Raw genomic sequence first — 14,703 nt, 5'->3', positions numbered from 1 at the left:
GATGCCATGGGGTTAATATCATGATACATCTTGTAGTTTTAGAAGGGAAAAAAATTCGTATCCGCAGTGTTGAGAAACTTTCCCTCAACCAGGGAGTTGTTTTGTTACCGCGGGGAATTTTAGGGTAGGAGGCTAAACGTGGAACGTAATTTCATCGAGGATGGGGCGCTACAACGAGGAGACCACAAATATTGAACTTGCATCATAAGTAATGCGCATCCATTATTTGACGTAATAATTGCTTAATTAATCAAATGCAACAATTTACAAGCCAAATGTATCAATCAGATGCTGTTGCGTACAAATTAATTCGTGATTTTGAAGTAGTATTACAGTTATTGGAGTCAAATCAAAGCACTGCAAGTGGTAGAGTGAATTTGCACCAAATCTAAGTACAACATCCTGATCGATCAGAGAACACCTAGTGCGCCCGCAGAAAGAAGGAAGGCATGGGGAGCATGATCGGATCCGGCGAGGCGTAGAAATTTGGTCCGGCGAACGCTTCTTGTGCAAATCCTTGAGTCGTCGCCTCTTGCTCTTGGGTCTGAGGCAGATCGTCCTTCTCCTCCGGGCGAGGCTTCTTGTGCAAATCCCAGCGCTCGGCCGAGGACGTCCGGCTAGGCGGGCGCTTGTTATCGCCGCCATGCAGGCGGCCACGATCTGTCGTGGTGGACGTCCTGCTCGAAGTCGTGAGCTTCTTGGTGTCCCACCGCTCGACGGAGTCGGCGCGTCCGGGGCTCCTGCCGCTGCTGTCCGACGATGACGACGATGATGTGCCGCTGGCAGCGCCGGGAACCTTGTATTTCTTGTTCGCGTCCCACCTGTCAACGGAGTAAGCGCGGCTAGGGCTGCCACTGCTTTTGGACGACGACGACGATATGCAGGGCGACATGATACTCTTGTACTTCTTGGTCGCGTCCCACCTCTGGACGAAGTCGGCGCGGCCGGGCATGGCTGCAAGCGCCAGCAGCGCAGCGACGACGGACGGCGTCGGCAGCAGCGGAAGCATCTTGCTCCTGGGCGGCGTCGGGAGGATCGGCACCATCTCGGTTCTCGGTGGCGTCGGGAGCAGTGGCGGAAGAAGGGAAGCTACTGCCATTGCCATGGGTGCTTGCAGATCGATCAGCCGTCAAAGGCGAGGAACTAACTGATTGATCGGCCAAGAGCTAGGGCAAGCGCTCAGTCAATCAGAGATGAGGGAAACCAAAGAATTGATAGCTCAATGGAACGCCGTCGAGCGCATGTTATACTACTGGCACGACACAAGGAGTTGGAATCGGAGTGGATCCTGAGGTGAAGTCGAATTGAGCACTGGGCATGGAAACTGGAAACCGAGTTCAGTCCGTGGAGCGAGGAACTGGGGGTAAGATAGCGCGTGGACCCTGGAGTCGGTCTCGGATTAAGAAGTGGCGCTGATCCAGAAATGCATAGGGCCGTGCTGAGCGTCCCCCGTTGAGGCATACCTGTACGGTGCCTCCTCAACCAACCTGAACTCTTCTGTATCATTTCTCGATCAGGTACTCGCGTCAAGCGCTGCTGTTCATTTGTGAGAGGATGTCTCTAAAAATCTGTGGTCGGCGATATTTTACTGGGAACTTCTGTTGATATGACCTGCGCACTGGAATTTTGAAGCGTACCAGACTAGTGAATGTGGTGTCATGGTTCTTTACCCAGGGAATAGAAGTTTCCCGTTCTACTGCCTAATCTGCAGCAGTCTATTTTTTTTCACTCCGTGTATATAACTGGTCATTGATCTGATACGGTGCTTGAACATGCACTGAATCTTTTTTTTTTATTTACGACCTCTTTTACGTGTGCTGTGCAATTATTTCTGAAGTAGTTTCAGTTATTTCTGTTGTCGGAAATGCTACAGTAGTTTCCTACTTTGTCTTTCAAATAATTAGTTTGGCATGTGAGCCTGTTCACTGTCAACGTTCAGTTAGTTAGCTAGTTGTTAGCTCAATGCCACGACCGGGTTTTGGGATGGCAGAATCACAACGGCAATGGCGGTACGCCTCGGAGGATCGTGGAATGGCACGATCGCATGCTCTGCCGCGTCCACGTTTTAGGCTGTTTTCAGTTAGCTTGTACTTAGAAAGTCCTGCTTAGGGAAATAATGATGGTGGGAAGACGAAATCTTCAGCACCTGCTTTTAGGGAAATTCTCTTGCTATTTCTCCAGTGGCTTTTGGCTCCTTTATGCCAAAATATCTGGGTGCTGATTTGGGGAGTCACCTACGTATGTGAAAGAGGATGAGTTATTTCTAGGTATGGAAATTTGTTTTCTGATCCTATTGTTACATAGTGTCCTAAGAATCTGTTTTCTACTTTCAGTGAGACTGTTCATGGTCCGGTTGAAAGGACCATTGATAGGCAGGTTTCAGGAGGTATTGTTGATGGTGACTCTATGATGCCCGCAGCAGGCATTCGATCGGCTGTTCCCAAGCAATCATACCGCCGTTGGGCACGACATGGGCCACTTTGTGAATGGCCATCCTTTGCCTCTGCTCGCGGCGGCCTGGCCCTTTATGCATGGTTCGCCCCATGCAACGTCCTTGGGTATGTCCGAGGCGACCCTTTCGCCGGTTGCTAGGGAGGCGGCAGCTCTGCCGTCGACTCCTCTGCTCACCCTACCGCTGTTGTCAACTCGTTTGCTGCTCACAGGTGAGTGTGATGTCTTTATTTCGCCTACTACTATTTCTTATGTATCTTGCAAGTAGTCAAAAGAGCAAATTATAGCTTTTGGAGGTATCTCGGAGGGTTCTGTTTTGGGGTCACGGTCGAGTGGACGACTGCGTTCCCAACCGAACGCTGACGCCACTCAGCTGGAGAGGGAAATGTTGCTTGCTAAGCGTCGCGATGATCCTCTTGCACAAGGTATGTGTTCGCCATTGAAATCTTCTTTTCTTGCGTTGTTTTCTGATGAGAGTATTTTAGAAAAAGCGGAGTTGTTAGGTGTGTCTTTTGGTGCTTCTCATGCAGAACGTGTTGCGTCAGTCACTTTGTTGAAAGATAATGAGCAACACCGTACCTTAACTATGTTGAAAAACAGTAGCCTCTTAGCTAATTCTAGTGAGAACCCCCTACTTGTCTGGCGGTCTCTCGGGCTTCAGATTTATGCAACGATTTGGAAGATGATATGCAAATCTTTGATGATGATCCGGTTGAGTTTGTAACTGGAGAAAATAAAACTAAGGGTAACCGTAAATAGAAGTCTTATGGTATGACAAATGTTCGTAGAAGCAGCCGTATTAGAATTAAAAAAAAACTATTCTTAGACGGTTGGTTTAAGAGGAATGTGTTGGAATAGTGAGGGTTTTAGAGATCAGGGTGAACACTTATTTGTGAAGGAGTCTATCCGTGATCATCGTCTCGTTTTCATTGCTTTGCTAGAAACAGGGAGGTCAAATTTTGCGGTACCTTTTCTCCGTGATCTAGCTAGCGGCAAAGATTTTGCATGGTTCTGTTTACCTCCAGATGGGAGGTCTAGCGGAATCCTGGTTGGCATAAACACATGTACACTTCTGGTTAGAAATGTTGATAATGGGCAATTTTGTGTTAAATTGTCCATTAAATCAAAGTTGGATTGTTTTGAATGGACTTTAGTGCATGTGTATGGGGCAGCACATGATGCTCTTAAACATCAATTTTTTTCGGAGTTAGTTCGTATGTGTGCTACAGAGCCTTTGCTTATGCTATTAGATGGAGATTTTAATATTCTTCGGAGGCCTGAAGATAAAAGTAATGATAATTATAATCCTCGCTGGCCTTTTATTTTCAATGCAATCATCGAAAATCTTAATTTAAGAGAGATTGTGCTCGCTGGGCGCCAATTTACTTGGGCAAGCCGGAGGGAGAACCCTACTTTCCATAAATTGGATCGGGTTCTGACTAGTATAGAGTGGGAACAAAAGTTTCCACTTGTCTTTGTTAGAGCTTTATCTCGATCAGGTCTGATCACACGCCTTTGCTGATTGATTCGGTCATCGGGCACATCGTGGTAATATTGCTCGGTTTTCTTTCGAGCTTTCTTGGTTTCAGCAAGAGGGGTTTTTCAACTTGGTGGCAGCCGAATGGGCGGCGGTTTCTCCTTGAAACACACCGATGTGGGCATTAACCTTCGGGTACCCCACATTGGCCTACCTCTTTCAGCCCAACAAAGGATTCATGAAGATCATTGCATCCCATGATGGGCCGATATGTCGGTAGCGATGAAGGAAAGGCAGAAGGAGATGGATTCTTAGTAGACAAGACGAGGAAACACCGAATAAAGAAAGATTAGATTAGATCTCATTGTAACATAGTCAAATCCCAGCAGGACTCTCGGGACCTGGCCTCCTATATAAAGGCCAGGAGAGGGCCTGCCGGAGGACATCAAAATCATCCTACACAATCCCGTACGCACCAAACCCTTAAAACCTTGCCTTCCCGCGAGTTCACCACAACATAGTATATCGGCTGCCCCATTGTAACCTTTTTCATCGATAAATCAAGATCAGACAAGTAGGAGTAAGGGTTTTACCTCATCGAGGGCCCCGAACCTGGGTAAAAACTGGCCTTATCGTTTGGTATCCGATGTCTCGTGCTAGCTTGCAGGATTTCGTCAACCCTAAGCCCCACATGGTGCTAATTGCCGAGGATCCCCCTTGTCACACACCTCTTCAAACATGGCAACAAAATATTATGCATTTGTGTCGTTTTCTGAGTGGCTGGGCTAAAAATTTAAGTGGAAAGTATAAAAAGGAAAAAAGAGCGCTTGTTAGGCATTATTGATGCTTTAGATATCAAAGCTAAAACTATTCCTTTGTCTTCTACTTAGCAAGCTGGTCTAAAATTGGCAAATGAAAAGTTAAAACAAGCTCAGACGTGATGAAGAAACAAAATGGGTTCAACAGGCTAAAGTAAAATATGTGCAAGAAGGTGGGGATAATACTAAGTATTTTCACCTAATTGCTAATGGGAAGCATAGAAAGAAGAAAATTTTCCAAATAGAGCATGAAGAAGGCACTATTGTTGGGGATGAAAATATCAAGATATATATTACCGAATATTATAAGAAGCTATTTGGGGATCCTGTTAAGGATGATTTTTTGCATGATGGAGGATCGCATTCATGATATCCCGCAGCTGTCTTCTACGGAGAACGGCCTTTTAACTGTGAACTTTACGGTTGAGGAAGTTCATAAGGCGATCTCAAAGATGGAGCATAATAAAGCTCCGGGTCCGGATGGTTTTCAGCTGAGTTTTATCAGTAGTTTTGGGGCGTCTTTAAGATGATTTAATGGCTTTGTTTGCATATTTTCAAAAAGGTGATCTCTCGCTTTTTAAATTAAATTTCGGTATGATCACTCTTCTGCCCAAAAAAGAAGATGCTTCTCAAATTTAACAGTATAGACCTATCTGTTTACTCAATGTCAATTTCAAAATATTTACAAAGGTCGCTACTAAAGAGATTCAGATTTGGCTCATAAAATGATAAAACCCACTCAGACCGCTTTCATGCCTGGCCGTCATATTTTGGAAGGAGTAGTTGTACTTCATGAAACGATCCACCAGTTGCATAGGAAGAAGTTAGGTGGGGTCTGTTTTAAAATTGATTTTGAAAAGGCATATGACAAGGTCAAGTGACCGTTTCTTCAACAGGTTCTTGGAATGAAGGGTTTTGATCCCGCGTGGTGTAATCGAACTAGACATTATGTTCAGGGCGGCAGCGTTGGAATTAAGGTCAATAATGATATTGTCCATAATTTCCAAACACGAAAAGGGTTAAGGCAGGGGATCCTCTCTCTCCCATCCTTTTCAACATTGTAGCAGATATGTTAGCTATTCTTATTGCTCGTGCCAAGGATGTAGGGCAAGTGGGGAGTTTGTTACCTCATCTTGCTGATGGTGGAATCTCCATTTTACAGTACGCTGATGATACTATTTTGTTTATGGAGCATGAGGTTGAAAAGGTTGTCAATATGAAGCTGATTATGTGTATGTTTGATCTCTGGCTTGAAAATTAATTTTCATAAAAGTGAGCTTTTATTTTTTGCTTTGGTAAGGCTAAATACATGGAGCATCAGTATACGGAAATTCTTGGATGCGAATCTGGTACTTTACCTTTAAGGTACCTTGGTATTATACCCTATATAAAACTTAATCAATTTAGGGCACTTCATATTGATTTGGGCACTGTAGATGCATCAATTATCCTTTCAGTGATCCAGTCTTTAGATGACACGTCGTTGTCGGTACATTTTTTCACTCCTCCTGGTTGTTTTCAGTTTTTTTTTTTTTTGCTGGAGGATTACCGGTTACCGGCTTCATCCCTAATCTTTGCACATTGCTGGCCGGTCGTTCGTTCGTTGTTACTGCAGGAAGCCGTATCCTACTTGGTCTCATTCACGTAATTTGAGTCAAGACGGCAGTCAAAGCGGTGCATGTCCCACGAACCCAATAATCTAAAAGCTTTTGGATAGGATTGGTGTGCGTCCCCGACGTGGTGGGCCTTATTCTCCTCCGAAAGAAGTCCACATAACCCCCCTAAGTATTGGGGTTGGGACACTAACCCCCCCTAAGTTTAGATTGGGCCATTTAACCCCCCTATGTATCAAATACCAGACAATTTACACCCTTAGCTGTTTTGATAGTTGTTTTGGTCCACGTGGCAGGTGGTTTTAGCCACGCTGGAACTCTGCTTTGGCATTGGCCACACCACGTTGACGGGAAGCGCACGGCGAAGACGGCGTGGAGCGCCTTGAGGTGGAACTGCTCCGCCATCAGCTCTGCCCCACGAAGGAAGAAGCTGCACGTTGCCCGCCGACGGCCAGTACCTGGTCGCTGTTTGACGTTTTTGCAGACAATTTGGAAAGCTGCTGCTCAAGATCACATGGAGCCACGGAGGGCTGGTTCTGTGCTACTAATAGGGAGGCCGAAGACCTGACACCTAATTTTATTAGGTGACGGACAGCAATTCGATTCCAATCTGATCAGGAAAGGGACTCATCAGTAATCTGAACTGAATTTTATTTCTGCAAGAGTTCCGAGTTTCCATCTGAAAGGGTTAAAGGGCGGAACACTGACCGGGCAAGTGACATGAGGAACAGCAGCAGGCCGGGCGGCAGATTCAACGATGGGATGATTTTGCTCTCCATCGCGGGGCAGGTCCGATCTGGAGCCTTCACAGCGCGGGCAAGAGGCTGGTACTAGCGACGGCGAGAGCTGGGGAAAGGGCAGCGGCGGCGAGAGCTGGGAGCCTGGGAGCGCCGACTTGTGAAAACGGGGCTCGCTGGGAATAGCAGCAGAGAGGAACTTGATTATTCGGTTTCAGTTTTGGAAGGAACAAATCCAACTATTCGTGCGAGAGGCGGAGAGAGGCGGCGGGGAGCATGTCGAGGACGACGGCGGGCTCGACGTCGAGGTCGCAGAAGGAGGCGACGAGGTGCAGCCCCCGGAGCAGCACCCACGTACGGCCGGCGGAGGGGACTAGCAGCTTGGCACGGAAGAGCACGACGCAGAGCTCCCAGAAGCAGAGGTCGGCTGAAACCACTTGCCATGTGGACCAAAACAGCTACCAAAACAGCTAAGGGGGTAAATTGCCTGGTATTTGATACTTAGAGGGGTTAAATGGCCCAATCTAAACTTAGGGGGGGTTAGAGTCCCAACTCCAATACTTAGGGGGGTTATTTGGACTTCTTTCATTCTCCTCCCTCCCCAAATCCTTCACACGATCTCCTCCTCTGAACCACTTCCTGCCTCTCTGGTTAATCTCCACATCCACCGGCCTCCCTCTAAGAGCTGCTTCGTGGACGAGATCCTGCGTGAGGAGGCCGTGGACGAAGCAGCCACACGGAGGAGTAGGAGTAGGCTTGGAGTTGCGCCAGCGATTGAGGCGACTAGGGTTGCCCCGGGAGTTCTGCATAGGGGCAGAATGGTGTCGCGGCGGGTGGGGAATCAATGGAAGAGACCGATTGGGTGCAGTGTCCGTGGGCAGCAGTGTGTGAGGAGTTCAGAACTGGCAGGAATCGTCGCGATGACCGCGGTGTCGGTGGCTATTCGGCGGAGGAGGCAGCCGTTGTGCCATGTCGGCGAGAAGCATGCAGCAGCGGACCCGGCGAGGATGGAGACAGCGGCGAAACCAGCGACTGCGCGTGCGATAGGTAAGCTTGCCAGACCGCCCCGCTTTGTATGTCCCTCACTCCATCTCTCTCTTTCTCTCTCTCATATGGCAACTTTGTTGGGCCCTGAAGTGCAGGCCGCCATGTACGGCAGCGGCCGCGGAAGGGAGAGATTGGATAGCAAGATCCCCGTCAAGATACAGTCCGAAATCTTCAGCACAGTATCTGTCCCGAGAGGCATGCGACATAGGATGTATATGGCGTGATCACAAACCAGATTGCTACAGACTCCCAGTGGTAAATATAATCACTTCACTGTATTATTAGCTCCAGATTAATTACTTCAACAGAAGAAAATCTCAGATTAGTACTTACAGCCACCTTCCTTGATTTAAATGGGAATTTGAATTGTTATCACAAGATTGGTTTTTGGAATGGAACAAATGAATCGTAGACCAGAATGTGATAGAAATGGTAGAACAGATGGACAGAAAAGCTGTGCACTGACTCCCATCCCCAACAAAAAAGAGTTATTGTGTTAATCGGAAAGAAACTCTACAACTTACAATTTCTCTTGAACAGGTATTTCACCTCTCAGAGTATTCTTTGAATCTATTAACACAAGAAGCGGCAGCTTCAAACAACAGAATAGAAAATTAGGTGTTGAATTTATATATAAAAGAGCTCTGTTTTTCTAACTCCTAAACAAAAAAGGACATATTCTGATAGTGTTATTAGTGGTAAAAAAATAGAGTTAGATTCTTCTCCGAATTGTCTGTCCATTAGTTTCTTCATACTACAGTTTGGAAGAATTTGGAGGAGCCTTCTAATGACTGCTAGAGTTCTTTCCTTTTTAGTCAGGTCATTCTTTGTTTTGAATGAAAATTTTCTTATTTTTTTCCATGTTATATCTCAAAACTCACAAGTACTATCTTCTGACATGTTAAGTCGTGCTGATTATATTTTCCCTGTCTGAAGTAGACCTCTTGAACATGTCAACCTAGGCATCTGCTGCGATTTTCACTAGCTTTGATTGAGTACATATTGCAGTCTGTTTGTTTTGAAGTAGGTGTATTGTGATTAAAATAGGGAATACCATGTATTTTAACAAAAAATTGTTTATCTAAACAAGTATATATGCAGCATTACAAATATATCCAGAAAGATATTATAGCATTCGCCCGGGAGACCAAGATGCAAAGTGTCAAGAAGCAGTGTAATATAAAAAGCACATCATTTGTCTGAGCTAGCACTTACTGAGAAGATATTCGTGGTATGTATTTTCCATGCACATACACGCAGTGCGTTTGTAGTTCTTTATTAATTCGATTTTTAGAGTAAGCTTCATGTAAATAAAATGAGTTTCAGCAGAACACGCGATATTAATTCTGAACTTTTATCCTTGCAGCAAACAGCAAAATCTGACATCCAGCAACAGGTAAGGGAGCCTGAAAGAGAGATGAAATGAAGTATTCAAACTAATGAAGCAGACAGTCTGCATCGAGGTATATATTTTGTCAGTAGTTCCATCGAAAATACCATGTAAAAATGTTATCCTTCTACCTACTGATTTAAGCTTGAACACTATCAATGTGCTGTAATGTCAATCCCTCCGGTATACATGTAATGCCATGATTTTCTTATCCACACACCTACTGCTGTAAAAAGCCAGTACACTACCAGTGAACCCTGACATAAAGATATAATCTTTTTTCAGTCACTACCTCTGAAACCTCTCATTCTGTCCATATGCTCCCAAAATCCATTGCTTCAGTTGCTTTACATCCATTTGTCCCTTTTTTAAATAAATCATTTATATTCCTTATTAAAGAATCATCAAGAACAGTGATTATGTGGATTGGTTGTAACAGATTTTGTTCACTCATTTTATCCTATGCTACAGGCTGAATGTCTACGGAAAGAGGAATTACACTGACTGTTCCAGTTCCTAGAGTGCTTTGTTAGAGCCAAGGAGAAGGATCCCTTAGAGAGGGAGAAAAGAGGCATGTGACATGGCTCCGCAAAGAGACATAATTGACATGTAATACGCCAAGGAAAGCATCGAAATAAAGAGATGACACAGAAACATTGTATTTAATTAGGCCATCTATTGAGGAATATACATACATGTTTCCAGTACTGAAACTCACTTTGTCGATTTTGTAATGTATCAAATTGATGTTAGCGAACATGGTACTTTGCTACAGGATCTCATTGCACCTAAGGTGGTTTTCTATTCAGGGATTGAACCTAAGGTGGTTTATAAAAGTATTATATGTTATCTATGTGTAACTCAAAACTGTTTCTTGCAGTCTGCTGTTAATAACCGAGTGATTATAACCGAGTGACTGCATTATAACTACACGCCGCATCATTTTTATTCCAAAAAAGATGGAAAGAAACCTTTCTTTGGCCGTATCATCTTTTTCCAACAAAGATGGAAAGAAACCTTTGTTCGGCCGCTGCGAGCTCCCATATATACAGGGAATGAGTCTTTTGCATCATAGCATGACGCGGCGGAGAAATTAAATTGGAAACACAAAAACAATGATGTTCTTTGACTGTTTGATGTAACAATCCATAGCAATATAGTATAATATGATATACACATAGAAATTCCACAAGTACACAAAGAAATTCCAGTAGCAAAGCAACACAAAATATCATTCAAATATATACAACCACGGGCGCGGCGTGTCGCCGCGCCAAAGCATACTAGTACCTATTCATCACAGAACGCTTCGCAATGCGGAATCGAATCCGATAGAGTCCTGTTTTGCTTCTAAACTGGGTTGCTGGCGGAGAAAAATGTTATCGTATGGTGATAGGCTTTTTCTTATTAACTCTGTGTTAACAAGCTTGCATATGTTCATGTTGTCCTTTCTTGAAATTCCGGTTGGCATTAGGAAACGGCTTGACTTTTATCGATCTAGTTTCTTTTGGCGGTCCGATGAAAATAGAAAGAAATATTGTCTATCAAGATGGAGTATGTTATGTTTGCCTAAGGACCAAGGGGTTCCAGGTATCGAAGTCCTTGCAATTAAGAATATATGTCTTCTTAGCAAATGTCTATTTAAGAAGATGGAGTATGTTATGTTTGCCTAAGGACCAAGGGGTTCCAGGTATCGAAGTCCTTGCAATTAAGAATATATGTCTTCTTAGCAAATGTCTATTTAAGCTTTTGTCTGAGGATGGTATGTGGTAACAAATTTTACATAACAAATATCTTAAAAAAATAACATAATCAGAAAACGCTACAAGTTTTGCACGCCTCACCAAAAAAATCAGTGTCTCCACTTCCTTGTGTTCACCTCATCTTCTCTTTCAATCTCGGTGGAGCTTGATCGTTGGCAACAACAATTTCTTACATGGCAATGTCAACACTTAATTTCACCCAATTTCTATTCGAGTACTTTCCATGATATGATCGGTTTGGCAATGTTGTTGGCCATATTTGCAACCCCGATGAAGGATAATCCGCTAGCTGCCACGATTTTTTGTTGGAAGACCTAGATCTAATATTTTAGCCTGCTAGCATTGGCATTTCGGTTCCCTAAGCGCTACCTCTGTTTGAAAATAGATGTCTTAGCACTTTAGTTATAGATACATCCGTATCAAGAAAAAGTTGAAACACCTATTTTAGATGAGTGATCATGAAACTTGTTTGTATAAATCACTTTGTTCATTGTATTCAGAAAAGTGCAATTTATGGTCACTAAAGACGCAGCGCAGTGTCGCATACCATCATTGCATACGATGGGTTGTATGGGCTGACGTGGCTGTGTGGGTCTCTTTTGTCAGTGACATACCCTTTCCAACTAGCTACCGTTTTTATAGAAAAGTACCCAAAGTTTACTTGTTCAAGTTATTTTCTCTGCTTCCTCTGCTTCTTTCTATTTTGTCCTCGCCCATTTGGTGAGAGGAAGCGGCGCGTGCATGTCTGGATGCCGCTTGGGCTTGTCGGCGTCGTAGTAATAATCCAGGGTATCCCTCCACCGCACTGCTTGCAGGACTCCGCCAGGCACTGTTCCTTAGGGTAGCCCGGTTGACTTATCTCACCTCATACAAGCTGAGTTCACCTAGGTTGACCACACACCTAGCATCACATGGGTCTCTATCCAAGCTGAAAGATTTGGACCTTTCTCTCCTTTGGTGGGAGTTCGGTTGGGGAGCCAATCAGGGAAGCAATGGCGAACTCGAGTGTAGGACTGGCTACACCAGGACAGCACCGATGGCAAGAAGCGGGTGCGGAGCTAGGACGCGTGGCTCAAGGTGGTCGCAGGTCTGGTGCAGGGCATGGAGTACATCCACCACGACTACGTGCGAGGGTCGTGCACCGGGATTATTACTATGACACCAATGAGCTAGCCAGCATGCTTGAGTACGCCACGCTCTGAGTAAACTAGGGCCCCGATCGGTAGCCTTGCATGTGCGCTGTCGAGCACATCCTGTGCAGCGAGGCGCGTCGACGGCGAGGCGGCGGCAGATGCGGCGCACGAACAAATTTCAGTGGTGCAACTATGGAATACATTGTGGTTGTTGGCATTTTTGTGAAAACCCGCCCCCTTGTTCTAGCAGGTCATTAGCTCATCATCTTGACTGGTCTAAACGTAGAGAAGATGATACAAATAAATAAACTTTATATGTTTTTCTATAAAACTGGCAGCCACTGTCACTGACAAAGGGACCCACACACAGCCAGGTCAGCCCATACGTATTTGCAGCGTATGCGGTGATGGTATGTGACACTACGCTGCGTCTTTTTATCCGACTCATATATTGAAAGATACTCAGTACAAATTACAAACAAGTCCACCAAAGAAAAAGAAAAAAACAAGAGGACCCTAAAATTTGCACAAAGCACCCTGCACAGACTGAAGGAAAAGCAATCGGATCCAGAAGTCTCTCCCAAGACCCTAGCCGTCGCCGCCGTCGCCGTACCTCCAACCGCCGGGGAAGGAACGCCGCCACATGTCATAGATGGCCGCAAAAGCCGTCCGCCGCCCCGCAACGGAACCTAGACGCGTTGAACGCGCACGGCCACAGCGCCACCTCCCCAGCACCGCCCATCTTCCAGCCGACGAGGAGCCGACCAGGCCAACCCGCAGCCTGTACCCATGACCCGAGCAACCTCCGGGCCGCTGCTCCCCATGCCGCCACGGCCGGCCGTAGCAGACACACCGAAGAAGAAGACCAGCTCGACCAAAAGAACCAAAGCCGGATCACCACCAACCTCCAGCTTCTCCCCTTGCCGCCACGGTCGGCCGGAGAAACCAGGACGGAGCTCACCGGACGAAACACCTCCACAGCCTCCCGCAGCGCGCCGCCGCTGGAATGGGGGAAGGAGGGGGAGGACGAAGCCCTATGCATAGACGCCACCGCCGCCATCTTCGGAGACGCCATGGGCACACACATCTAGAAACCCTAACCTACCTTGGATCTGTCCACCCGCACGACGAGAGTTAGGGCTCCCCTCCACCTCCCGGCGTCGAACGGCGGCCGGAGGCAGAGGGGAGCGACGACGTCGCCGGCGAGACTCGACGCGCTGGTTCACCTCCTTATCCGCCTCTCACCACTGTTCACGAGAGGGGTACGCTGCGTCTTTAGTGACTGTAAATTCCACTTTTCTGAATACAATGACCAAAGTGATATATACAGACAAGTTTCATGACCTCGCATGTATTTTACTCATTTTAGACGGAGGGAGTATGTCATTTCTGAACAAGAACATCAAAGCCTTTTTCCCAAGAAAGTTGGGTAGGCTAGATATAAAACCCAACAGAAATAAAAGAAGTCATTATTCATTTCTGATCAAACTTAGTAATTTATTTGGCTACGCTTCCTTGATTAATAACTTGCAGTAATTTTTGTCGGGAATAGTCTACTTACAAACTACAAATGTAGCTCGAGCTACATGTAGCTCATTTTTTTTTGAAAAATTCGAAAATAATATTTAAAGTAAAAAAAACAAAAAAAAACAAAACTAGATGTAGACAATCTTGTGTTCTACTAACGTGGCAAATTTGCAACTCAAAATACCTTATGTTCGAGGCTATGCAAAATGAAAAATTCTGATATTTATAATAGTTAATAGTACAATCTCTCACAATCTAAAAAATTGTCAGGTTTTGTCATTTTTGTACTGCCTCTAATATATGGTATCTTAGGTTCAAATTTTACAGAATGATTTGCCTACATCTAGTTTTTCTCAGATTTTTATGTTGTGTAGGAATCGATAATTATACAACTTATCGTCATGGTATAAGTAAGTTGCCACTTCGCATTGCGCTTTTTTTTACATGGATTGAGTTTTTTTTTTGGTTATGAGTTGGATGTGCCTCCCAGGTGCAGATGACATGGGGTTAATATCATGATACATCTTATAGTTTTAGAAGGGAAAAAAATTCGTATCCGCAGTGTTGAGAAACTTTCCCTCAACCAGGGAGTTGTTTTGTTACCGCGGGGAATTTTAGGGTAGGAGGCTAAACGTGGAACGTAATTTCATCGAGGATGGGGCGCTACAACGAGGAGACCACAAATATTGAACTTGCATCATAAGTAATGCGCATCCATTATTTGACGTAATAATTGCTTAATTAATC

General features: G+C 45.1%; 1 long non-coding RNA gene across 3 annotated transcripts; it reads left to right on the top strand.

The window, feature by feature from the left end:
• Window positions 1–7,710: 7,710 nt before the first annotated feature.
• On the top strand, window positions 7,711–10,325 carry LOC124699827. Of its 3 annotated transcripts, none has more exons than XR_007001536.1 (5): window positions 7,711–8,143; window positions 8,239–8,398; window positions 9,245–9,374; window positions 9,510–9,606; window positions 10,005–10,325. It is a non-coding gene; the product is annotated as an uncharacterized LOC124699827 (long non-coding RNA). The 3 variants fall into 3 exon arrangements; XR_007001535.1 differs by having other exon boundaries at window positions 8,239–8,683; XR_007001537.1 differs by having other exon boundaries at window positions 8,234–8,683.
• The last annotated feature ends 4,378 nt before the right edge of the window (window positions 10,326–14,703 follow it).

Source organism: Lolium rigidum, chromosome 3 (assembly GCF_022539505.1).
Source record: "Lolium rigidum isolate FL_2022 chromosome 3, APGP_CSIRO_Lrig_0.1, whole genome shotgun sequence".
Classification (NCBI taxonomy): domain Eukaryota; kingdom Viridiplantae; phylum Streptophyta; class Magnoliopsida; order Poales; family Poaceae; genus Lolium; species Lolium rigidum.
This window is presented reverse-complemented; position numbering and strand designations above follow the sequence as displayed.